We start from the raw sequence: 13,564 nt of genomic DNA, 5'->3' as shown, positions 1-13,564 counted from the left end.
TTTACCTCTTTCATTGCTATTTAGCTCATTACAAGCTTATAAGTGAAAAACCATGATTGTCCTAACCTTAGGGAATTTTGGAACTTTGGAATTGTTTTGGGAATAGGTATTAAGTAAGAAAGGGTACATTGTTCTTCAAATCTTGTGGATTATTGGTTATGTCTTAATGATGGTTAATACAATTGTGTACATAAGTGTTCATAAAAAAAACGAAAAGAAAAAAGAAAAACAACAAAAAGAGAAACAAAAGTGACATACTTGCAACCTAAGACATATGAGTGTAAACACTTTAGAGAGCATATCTTGTAAGGTTCTATCATTATTGTGACTCGCCTCTTGGTTTGATTAGTTTCGTGGCATACTTGAATTCATTGGATGATGTCCATGGATATCTTGATTTGATTCTTTTACTCTTGTGTGTTTGATTTTTCCCATTTCATTGCATTTCCAAGATTTCATTGTGAAGTATGTGACTTTCTTAGGTGTTTTATTTTCTAGTTTTTGTGATCTTCTTGCATGACTCACTTTGGTGCATATCGATTAGCATAGCCTTATTTCTTGATTTTGCCCAGGTGCGCAAAAGGTTAAGTGTAGGAGTATTTCATGAACAATATATTACACACTCTTCATAACCTTAATTTAGCATGATTGATGATTCTTGGTGCCTAATGGACTTTGTTTCACATGGTTTAATGTTTTGGACTTTATTGGACTAATATTCCTAAAATGAGTTAATTTGGGATTATTTAGCCTGATTATATCTATTATCATTTTCAGGTCATATTTGACACCAATGGCATTTTGGGCATTATGGAAGTGGAAGATATGTGTTGACGTGAAAATTGTATTTTTATTTTGGGAGTTTTTATTAAGGGCCCATTTTCGATTTTACTCTTTGTAAAAGAGGGAATTCGAATTCCACTCTCACTCTCTACATTCACTCATTTTTCAGAATTTCATTTTCCCCTCTTTTGCTCTGCTAGGGTTTCACATCTTCTTCATTTTCGGTTTTCATCCATCTTCTTCATTTTTGGTTTGTATCTTCCACCGAATGGAAGGGTAAACTTGTAGACTAAATCTCTTTGGTAATATATCACAACTCTTGAGGTTTTGTTATTAATGCATTTTCGGTTTCTTTATTGTTGATTTCTTCTATCTTGAAAACTGGTTTATGAGTTTATCTTCGCTTAGTTGATTTACTCTCTAGTGCATGAATGCTTAGTTCGTGTGAATTTGTTAACCGTTTCATGCTTATGCTGATTTCGCTTAGTTAGAGGCTTAGGTTTTGGAACTTTGAATTGATTATCGTTTAGTTAATTGGTTCTCAACAAATTTGGAAGTTAATGGTTGGAATATGAAAATAATCAATTGAAACCAAGGATTGAGTTGTGAACAAACGAACCAAAAAGATTTAGCCATTTTATTACATTGCTTAACTATTGTTTCTAAATTTGATTTATGTTCATACTATCCAACAACAAAAACCCCCTTGTGTGTGTGTGAGTATGAGGGGTTTGAAACTTTTCTTGAAAGATAGTCATTGGGAAACGACCTAGGAGTCACTTCCTAGTACTACAGTTTTTAATTGTTATATTATGTGTATCGGGTACGGCCTCGATCACTGCTAAAGTCTACTAAGTCATCTTCGGGATATGTGAGCTCCAAAAAGGCCAATTACTACACTAAGTTGTTTGAGCATGTAAACCAATTGGAAGAAGATGGCATAATGATGATAACATTTTCCAAGGAAGTCTTCGAGAATGATATCCAAAAATTCATCATTAATGAAGTCCAGGATGTATATGAATATGACTAGATAGGTACAACCGCTATATGTGCATATAAGGTAAATTATGTTTTCTTAACTTCTTGATTTTGTATTTTCTCATTGGTGGTGTAATAATTAACTAGCATTTATGTTACATATATATTAGGTACTTGTATGACAATTTTATTTTGAAAGTTAAAAAAAAAGGTGATGCTCTTATCCTCACATGTTACCACTTTGGTGATGAGTAGCAATAATGACAAAACGAAGATCGGGGAGCAAATAAAATATATTGCATATACTCTCATCAATAATAAGGAAGCTGTAGATTTATTTCTTGCACCTTTTAATATTGGATGAACATTTTTAATTGTCTTTTGTATATTTGTCATTTGTATGTTTGTCTTTAGTATGTTGGATGTGCTTAAAATTTCCTAACCGTGTGCATATGTTATGTTAGGGAACATTGACTTTTGATTGTCACTAATCGGATCAAGGAAGAAGTATACAACTTTGACTCATTAAAACATGATGATCCGAACAAGTACACCGCTATGAGAAAAAAATTTAGTAGGTAAGTGGACTACTCGTTTAAACTTTTAGGAACACTATCACTTTCATAGGTGTTTAATTCAGTACATTAACTATTGTTTAGGGGTGCAAATTTACAAAGCATGTGTTCGTTCTTGAAAAGCATCATCTAACGTCAAATGGACTCATATAAAGGTATTGACGCAAACCGTCTCGAATAATTATATGTGTAGTGTATTCATATTTCAATTAAGGTTATACTTATATGTTTACTTGATTTTAATTGTAGACCCCTTGCCAAATAAACGATAAAGATTACAACTATTATGTTCAAACTTCAAGAAGGAGATCATTCAACAGTGGTCAACTCCAGTCATGTTTGATAGAGATTCATACACAAATGACCAAGTCACCCAAATTAGGGAAGATTGGTTAAATTATATACTTACTGTTAAAGAGTAGTTTAGAAAATTCAATGTATAGATTGTAGCATATCTATCGATTGTAGCTTTTGGTAATCAATTTTCAATGTAATATATGTTTTGGTGTATGTAATGTATGTTTTGGTGTATATATATTCAAATAGTACAGTGTAATGTTCAATATATATATATATAGTCGTGTTTTGGTTTATGTTCAAACAATTATATTCATATAGTTGTTTTGTTCTATTTCTAGTTGTTCAATATGTATTCATGTTGATTTTCTATTGTTGTTGTTCTGTTTCTAGCTGTTCTATATGCATTGGTGTTGATTTTCTATTGTATGTGTTTAACTGTATAGAATTAGGAATTATGACACTCAATAACGTTTATTTAAAAAAGTGTTGTTGTAGATATGAACATCGAATATATAACATTGCACACTTACAAGTGTGTTGTTGAATTGAACATATACAACAATGCATATTTACATAAGTGTTGTTGATGTGATAACTTCTACAGCGCGCCCGCTAGTGTGTTTTGTTGAATACTTAATTTCCATATTATTTCCTTGAATATATTTCACAACGATTATGCAAAAAAAAACGTTGTTGAATACTTAATTCTCATATTATTTCCTTGAATTTATTCCATAGCGCTTATGCAAAAAAGCGTTCTTGAAGTGCAAGATTTTTAACAATTAAGCACGTGCACACAACACTATCAGATTTTAATTAATTCTCATTATTTTATTTATTAATAATTCTTACATTGTATATTTTGTATTATCTGAATGTCATTAATTGTCATTATTAATTATTTTATATATTTAATTAATTGTCATTATTCAAATGTTATTAAAAACACAATTTATTAATTATAATTATTAATTTGAATGTTTTGCATATATCTTCAAAGTGTGCCCTACTAGTAGCGATGTTGATTTGGTACGTTCTACGGGGCTTATTTCATGTACACTATAGAATACTTACATTTTATTGTTAGTATATTTTCATGCGATATCTTCTACAACACACTTTTTAATGTGCATTGTTGATTATATCTTATTTACAGTGATCGCTTTAAAAATCATTGTGAAGGTACGATCAGACCCTAAAAATTAAAACATTTTCACATTCTCACACATTTAGCAATCTCAAAACTCATTTACTCAGCAGCGAAACTCATTTACTCTTAAAATCAATCTCGATATCATTCAACCTCAAAATCAATAAATCATGCACTCATTCAACACGAAAATGATTCAACATTGAATTCGAAACTCATTCACTCATTCAACCTCAAAATCATCATTCACTCATTCAACACCGAAAGTTCATTCACTCATTCAACATCGAATAGAAAGTGAGATTTCCTTATAAATATTTGTTTTTTTTTAATTATATGAATTGAAAGTTCATTTACTCATTTAGCTTGTATTGAGTTGTGCTTCCTCATTTTTTAATTACATAATGTAGTTTGCTCTGCCTTGGTGAGCTTAACTCCAAGCTTTAGGGATTTATGCTCATTATATTTTTTTTTGCAATTCCTTTCTAGAAAATGGATCGAAAATGGATGAGTGTCAATCGACTGGCGAATGAGTACAATGATGGAGTGAAATCATTTGTTAGGTGTGCATTTGACAATGTTGTATAAACCCTAATAGAATTTTATGTCCGTGTATAAAATGTTGTAACTCAAACCGAGTTACTCCAAATGAGTTAAAAGTTCATTTAGTGTGTCATGGTATTTATCAAAATTACACATGTTGGACAAGGCATGGTGAGAAAAGAGATGCTTGGATTATTATGAGATGCAGATGAAAAGAACAACACAAATGCATATGACGGTGATCGATTTGAGGAAATGACAAACATTGTCAAATAGGATCTTCAGGATTGTCCAGAGATGTTTTGGCGGTTGATATGTGATGTTGAGAAACCTTTATATGATGGTTGTACTAAATTCATGAGATAGGCAGCGGTGTCAAGATTGTATAAGTTAAAATTTGTTAAAAGATGGAGTGATAAGATTTTCACATACATGCTTGCACTTATGAAGGATATGTTGCTCGAAGATAATGTTTACCCTTCTAGAACCTATGATGCTAAACAAATGTTATGCTCCATTGGCATGGACTACAATAGGATACATGCTTGTAAAAATAATTGCATATGATTTATTAATGAGTATACTTTGTTAAAGTTTTGTCTTCAATGTAATGCATTGTGATATAAGAAGGAAGACTCAATTCCCAAGAAGGTTGTATGGTATTTTCACATCAAAGCAAGATTTAAGCGTATGTTCAGCATCGTGAAAGATGCAAAAAATTTGACATGCCTTGATGAAGAAAGGGTTAAAGATGGCAAGCTTCAGCATCCTAAAGATTCTCCTCAATGGAGAAATATTGATCATGATTATCCTAGTTTTGGTCAAGAATGAAGAAAATTATGCCTTGCATTGTCAACTAATGGAATTAATCCACAATGTTCAAAGTTGCTCAAATATGTATGTGATGTTATCTACCTCATTCTCTATGCATAAAGTACAAATATGTGATGTTATCTATGTTAATTTCTGGACCTAAACAACCAGGAAATGACATAGACATATACTTAGTTCCATTAAGTAAAGACTTGAAGCGAATGTGGGAGACATGTGTTGATATATATGATGTTTATAGGGAAGAAAAGTTCAACTTGAGGGCTTTGTTGTTCGGCACAATCAGTGATTTCCCTACCTATGGTAATCTGTCAGGATATAGTACATAGGGACATTTTGCATGTCCTATATATGAAGACAACACTCATTCAACGAGATTGGAAAATTATAAGAAGAATGTCTTCCTTGGCGATTGAAGATTTTTGCATTCAGATCATCACTATTGGCGATGGAGAAAAGTGTAACGCCTCAAAAATCACTTCATAAATAATGTAATTAATTTCTTAGAAAAATAGGTCATTTATTTTTCTTTTATGTAATATATAAATCACAATTTTTTTTTCCTTATATCCCTTCCTTTTTCAAGACGTCACATTTTTATAAACTGCGGAAAGTAAATCACTGATACTTAATGGTAATTGAAAATGGTACAACACGTTTCTGAATGTTTTTCATTATAAAAGACTTCACCCCACAACACACATAGCAAGGTGTTGCTTGGTCCAATACAATGTGGTTTCAAAATACAAGGTGAAATCTAATCATCGCTTAAACTAAAAACTGTAAAGTAAAAATAAGTTCAACATAAGCTAAGGGCATCAACATTGCAAAAATACCCTACACGGGTATCTCTATTCCAAAAAGAAAAAATAAGAGAAGCGCCTTCTAGCAGCTAGCTCCAAGACTAGCGGGGGTACTAGAGCCCTCACTCAGATCATCCCCAGGCTTTGAGTCCAATGAGAGGTCTACTACCTCCACAGAGTCCTCTATGAAGACTAACTCCACACAGTAGTCGTCGTCAACCTACATCTCCTCCATCGTGTCATAGTTGGAACACAGAATCCTAATCCTCGCCCTACCCAAGGTGAGCTGCTCTAGCAGGGCACTCAAATCGTCCCTCCTTGATTCCATAGAGCGCACCTCATCCTCCCAACTCATCCACCTCCATGACGGTCCCGCAACATTGTTGGCCTTGACGGCCTCTTCAGCATCTTCCGACGATCGCCTCCCCCTTCCTAGATCTAGGGAAGAATGGTCATCACAAGGTCCCTCGGAGAACCGGAGTCCGACATCAACTGATCTATAGGGAGTCGTAGAGTGGGTAGATGGATCAGCGGGTACAAGCCTCCTGCCCGGTAAGGTGAAAGAAGTCTCTCTAACGGAATGGTGTGCTAGAAAGTGCATAATGGAGCCGTCACACACAAGCTCCAACTCTAGGTCATAGGGGATAGAGTAGCTGTATCGCTCTTCAGCAACTGTCCAAGTTCCCTCCTAGGACATCGTAAATTGGTAATTTTGAATCATTGTCGATCGGTCCATCTAAACAATGATGTACACTAGAAGTAAAGAGAGGGAGTAAAATATCTAATGAATACTCTTCACTGACATCGTGAAATTACACAGAATATCACACCAATACAGAAAAACAAATACATATATAACATGTTATCATACACGTATATGACGATGATGAATGGTGCTTGTAACTCAAGATTTGGGAATAAATATCCACAAGTACAATATATGAATTCTATGTTTGGTTCATCCATCATTACGCCAATATGCTCCTAATAAACTCTTCGGAAATAACTGAGAGTACACGTCTCATAACAAACCGATTTGAACGCACCAAATTCATTCCTTGCAAGGATATGTGATTGATCTGTTCCAACGGAACTGTCCATTTAAGGATGGTGTCATACCAAACACTTTCTGGGCATCCCTCTCATCGATCCTAATTGCAAACAGAGTTTGTCGGAGATTTTCTAGTTGGTGCTATGAGAACTGTCCGATCCAACAAAATACCTCATCTAGGAATACAGGGGACTCGTCTCACCTAGACCCTCCCTCGTTCGTCTTCCGAAATTTTCCTCTCCACTACTTCATTATTCACAATGAATATGCACACTAACTAGGGTTAGCAGATTAAATCTTTTAATCATTCTTTTATAACGACCGGACCATCCTAAGACATCTCCCATTGGGAATGCTTCTAGTGGGACCTAATCTTAACATTTTATGCAATAGAGAAAAACCTCATCTCCACTTTGAATCGCGCTGAATCACCATGGACGGCCCAATGGCAAGTCTCTTACAGTCAGACGGTCTCGTTGTGTTGGAATAACATTACACTTTTGGGCCTCGCCCTTAACAATGTAACTTTTAGCACTTATTACTTTGGTTATGATGAATTTCTTGTACAAACTCCTAAGAATCTAGTATAATTGTTCTTTATTACGAAGTTTGCATATTTTAGGTACATTATCCCCAATGAAGGAATTTTACAGGTTTCATTGAAGAGGAATGGGATTGAGGAAACTAGAAATTGAAGAAAAATAAAACCTTGATAAAAAGGTTATCATTGGACTCTAGCCCAAGCGAGAGTTGTCAACAAGCCAATCCTCCTAGAGATCTCTCTCCCAAGCGAGGTCCGGTGCTCAAGCGATAAAAATAAGCCCATCCTCTTGGAGACCTCTCACTCAAGTGAGGTCTAGCGCTCAAGTGATAAAAGCAAGCCAATCCTCCAGGAAATCTATCGCCCAAGCGAGAGCTAGCGCTTAAGCGATACAAGCTTAAAAACAAGCTAATTCTCCTATCTTAAGGAAAGGTTCCCTCACACAACTTCTCACCCCAACTGAGGGGAATCCTAGATTTAAGATCACTTTCCCATTGTTAGCACATGTTATTAGGTCTTGAGATCAAACAAATAGTTCATACATATAAGCAACTAGAATAGTTATTTGAGTAATGTTCATCCATGGATAACAATATCATTACTCCACACATATACATAACTTAAAAGATATGGCTTAAGAAACCACATGTACTTAATCCAAACAAACAAACAATTGATTAAGTATAAGAATTCTTAATACCCAAGACAGCTCCTAAACTTGTAAGGTAGTTTAGGAGATCTTGATGTCATATCCTAACACCACTGTGTCACGATGTTTTCTCCTCACTTGAGTGTTTTTGTGAAAATTGTTTCCTTGACTTCAGGTGAAATTAAGTTGCTCGGTCTCGTCTCGAAATCTTCACCACGACAACAACCAATATAAACACGAATTGGAATACTTGATAATTACAATTCTTACATAGTGACACTTTATGCAAAGACATAACTTTTAATCTAATATGGGCTTAATCACTTTCATGCATCCGATTCAAGATTAAATATTCTTGAATCATCCTTTATCATTAAAGTCTTAAAACAAAACAACACTTTAAAATAAAACTTTAACAAAACTTGTACTTTTGAAGTAAGACGTTCTTACTAAAACCAACATCTTAAAGTAATATTATTAAGTTAAACTTACCATTTTAAAGTAAGCCAACTTAAATAAAAATCAACACTTTAATTCAGACTTTTTAAGTCACACTTACCACTTCAAGGTAAGCCAACTTCGCCAAATTCAACACTTTTTAAATCAAACTTACCACTTTAAAGTAAGCATATCTTAACAACGTCCACACATTAACTAATTTACTATCCAAGACTTCATAACACTTTAAGTTTATAAATTCAAGACTTTAACAAGTCATCTTTTATCTCAAATCATTACTTTAACTTGGAAATCAAAGGATAACATTTAATAATTAAACCCTTAACACATAATACTTTAAAACAACACTTTTCAACAAAAATTCACCCTTTTCCTTAATATGGTTCACAACTTCACCAATGTTCCCAAGGGGTGTCATCCAACAACATTTTATTCTAGGTAATCATATGGCTTTTTAGTGTTGATAACACATCCATTAAGCACACTAACAACACTACCTTAACACTTTAAAACACACTAAAAAGTCATAAACATTTTGGATTTCAAAAATAGAAAATAAACTTTTCCTAGACACATATAGGCCACGATTTTTAGGCCAAATGGCAAGGAAAAGTTTTGGTTTTTCAACTTGTCATTAAACACATTAAAGGTTCCTTTGATGTACAAATCATCACCTTTAAACATATTCAAACACCAATATTAAATTTTTCCAGAATTAAAAGAGAAAAATAAACTATTCTAAACATGTCCATGGATTTAGTTTTTCAATCCAAAAACAAGGGAAAAGTTTCAAGTTTTACATAAGTCAAAAACTCCTTAAATGTTCACTTGATTTCACTATCATCCTCTTTAACCATGACCAACAAAAATACATAAAAAGCATAAACTCAACCCCATGAATAACATACTAAGAGATGATAAGTATCTCATGGTGTATGTTTGAGAGATAGAGAAGAGAAGAAGAGAATACCTTGCACTTTTCAGAAGGTTTTTAGCTTAAAGAGAGAAAGTGAGATAGGGGTATTTATAGCGGTGCCCTCCTCTCCATCAATTCATATTTTTTGGAAGAAAATATGATTCTTAGATTTCCTAGGTGGAGGTGTCAATGCATGGTGGTGAGAGGAGGTTAGGTGAGTGAATAGTGAGATATGGAAATATTTGCCTTTACTTGATTGACAAGCAATTGACTAATGATGCAACCAATACTCCGACTTGATTGATGTGATGAGATTTCGTGATTAAATTTGTGCCTGAGTATTGTCGGGTAACTTCATTCAGGGATGCACGATCTCCCGATTTAAGCTTTTCGCCTGAAACACCTAAACTTGAATTTGGTGTGAAAAATATATAGAGATGGGTTACAGACAAAATTGGTGTATATTTTGACTCGAATTACTATTCCGAAGTCAAAAACGAAATCAGAATTTGATTCTGAGTTACGAACTCAAAATCACGTTTTTCTCTTAACGAAACTCAGCAAAACGGTCCAAAATCGTCTCAGATACTTTTGTTCTCCAAAAATCTTGAAAAATTAGGACAAGCAAGAAAATCATAATAAAAGACTAAAACTCAACCGAGGTTTAGCCTAAAATATTTCCGATTAATTTCTAGAATAAATTCGTTAATGGTTAATTAATGAATTAAACGTGAACGGAAAAAACACGGTGTTACAATCCTCCTCAACTTATAAGATTTTCGTCCTCGAAAATTAAACCTACATGTTAAGAAAATAGATAGGGGAAGGACTCCTTCATGCCATTTTTGACCTCCCAAGTAGCATCTTCTCCATTTGCCTGACTTTCATGCTTTAAATTTCTGCAACCTTTTGCTCTTTATAATCTGCTTCCGTTGAAATTCGGATTTAAAGTTATTCAAAAGGATAATTTTGTTCCAAGCCTAATTGGCCTCCTCTTAAGTATCTTGTGTTTAAATATTCATCATATTTGATTATTACTTAATTTTTTTACCTTTTATGGATTAAAATAGTGTGAACAAATTTTTTTAAGAACTAAAGTGTGTATTAACTTTTTCTAAAACATAGAAAAAATAAAACACATTCATTTTATGTAAAGCAAACAGCAACCAAACATTTATTCCACTATGTGGGATTGGCTACAAGGATCAAATGTCGCGATAATGTTCTATCATAAATCATGTTCATTTACAAAGTATTGAGCTATAAGTATTTTCTTGGCCTCTCTCTTCCTCGAGGAATTGAACTAATTTCCATTTAATCTATTCTCCTTATGAGGTCTTATACCATTCTCCTCCATACATGTCCAAACCACATAAGGCGCGATTCTACCATCTTTTATAAAATAGGAATTGCTCCGACTTTCTTCGTGATGCATTCATGTCTAATCATATCTTGTCTAGTGCACCCACTCATCCAACACAACATTCTCATCTCTAACACATGAAGTCTATTCTCTTGTTGACATTTTATCGCTCAATATTCAGTCCCATATAACATTACAGGTCAACTAGCCGTGCGGTAAAACTCCCCCTTAAACTTGAGTGATACTTTCTTATCACAAATGACACCTGAAGCACTATACCATTCCACCTAATCTACTTGAATCCTATGGTTCACATCTCTGTCAATTTTTCGTCGTATTGTATGATTGACCCAAGATACCTGAATCTAGTGACTTGTGGTATGATATTATCCTCAATCATTACCTCCATATACTTTGTCTTACTTCAACTTATATGGAACCGATGGGCTTCTACAGCTTCTCTCCACAATTTCAACCTCCCATTTAATTCATCTCTTGAGTCTCTCACTATGACAACATCATTTGCAAAGAGCATGTATTGTGTCACTGGTTCTTGGAAATGCTCAATAAGCACATCCAAGACCAATGTAAACAAGTAAGGGCTCAATGTTGACCTTTGATGTAGTCACATGGAAATAGGAAAATCTTCTAAGACCATGTCTTGTATTCTCACACTGGTCTTGACCTCAATATACATATCATTTATTCCTTGAATATATGCAATGCAAACACCTTTTTTGTGTAGAATATTTCACAAAACCTCTCTAGACACCTTATCATATGCCTTCTCCAAATCAATTAAGATAATATGCAAGTACTTTTGGTTTCTTCAATATCTTTCCATCAATCGTTGTAACTAGTATATAGCCTCCATGGCCGACCTTCCGGACACAAAACCAAATCTATTTTCATTGATATTCGTCTCAACCTCCACTCAATTATCCTCTCCATAGCTTCATAGTATGGCCCATGAGCTTAATCTCCATATGATTTGCACAATTTTGTATGTTACTCATGCTCTTATAAATAGGGATTCAAATGTTTCTCCTTCACTCTTCTAGCATCTTCTTAGACCTCATGATTTCATTAAGCAACTTTGTGAGCCAAGTAATGCCTTGCTCTCTGAGAACCTTTCAGGTCTCAATAGGTATATTATTTGGTCCAACTTCTTTGTCATTCTCCATCCTTTCTAAAGCTTCTTTCACTTCCAACTCCTGAATTCTATGATAAAAATTATAATTTTGAATCTTCTCTTACGTGTGAAGTCTATCAGAAAGCAAGGAACCATGTCCCTCATTGAAAAACTTGTGAAAATAGTTCTTCCATCTTTCCTTTACTCTTTATCCTTCACCAAGACTTTTCCATTTTCGTCTTTAATATATTTTACTTGGTCATAGTCTCTTGCCTTTCTTTCCTTACCCTTTGCAAGTTAGTGGATAATTCTTCCCCTCCCATGGTACCTAGAGATTTTTGTATAATCCAACATATGATTTATCTTTAGCTTCCTTTTTTTTTGCTATTTTTCTTAGCTATCTTGTATTTTTACCAACTTTCAATATTTTTACATAAAAACTATAATTTATAACATTCTTTTTTCACATTAATCTTGTATTGACACTTTTTTCTCACCACAATAATTCTTTATCTTGTAACCCTCAGTCTTTAGATTCACCAAATATCTCATTTATTATTTCAATTATATGCTGGTTTTAACTTCATGTTATTTTGTTTGCGCCAGAACTTATTTTGCAATGAAAGTCCAACAAGTAAGTTTGATACACTTAAATAGATAATACTTTATCCATAAACTGACTTTGTCATGCACTTTTTAATTTTTGAACAACTAAATATATTAACACCGGTTATTTTAACTTTTAGAAACTTATTTTTGTGATATTTTTTTTACTAATATCACATTTTACTCTACCCTAAATAAATTTAAGAGTAAATTACAATGACATCCTCTAAATTTTAGTGAAATTATATAAATAACTTCTTGATTTTTAAACCTTCACAAGACACTTCTAATTACATCCATACATTACACTAACTAATCTTATAAAAAAGATAAATGTAATTTCTTAAATGGTGATGAGTGTAAAAGAGTTAAACAAAATATGTTCTATTGGAAAGACAAGTTCAAATTGTATAAAAATCAATGTCTATTCATTAATTTTACTTAGTTATAATATAATATAGAGTAAATTATACTAACACCCCATAAATTTTAGTGAAATTATATAAATCACCCTATATTATTTACCCTTTCAAAACAACCATAGTTTTTATACATATCTTACACTCACTACCCCTCTATGAGAAATAAGTGTGAGTTTTTGAACAAAAAATGTGATATGTGTAATTAAGTTAAACAAAATATGATATATTATGGAAACAAGAATAAATAACATTCGAGTCAATACATTTTCATTATTTTTTGTTCGTTAGAGTATAGTATAAGAGTGATTTAAATATGTCCTTAGAATTATTTATGCATCTTATATTGAACCAAAAATAATGAAAATGTATTAACTCGTATACTATTTGGACATGTCCACAGTATATCATTATTTGTTTAACTTAATTACACTTATCATTCTTTTTGTTTGAAAAATCATA

This window comes from Lupinus angustifolius, chromosome LG03 (genome assembly GCF_001865875.1).
Source record: "Lupinus angustifolius cultivar Tanjil chromosome LG03, LupAngTanjil_v1.0, whole genome shotgun sequence".
Lineage (NCBI taxonomy): Eukaryota > Viridiplantae > Streptophyta > Magnoliopsida > Fabales > Fabaceae > Lupinus > Lupinus angustifolius.
The sequence above is the reverse complement of the archived record's forward strand: the minus strand, read 5'-3'. Positions refer to the sequence as shown.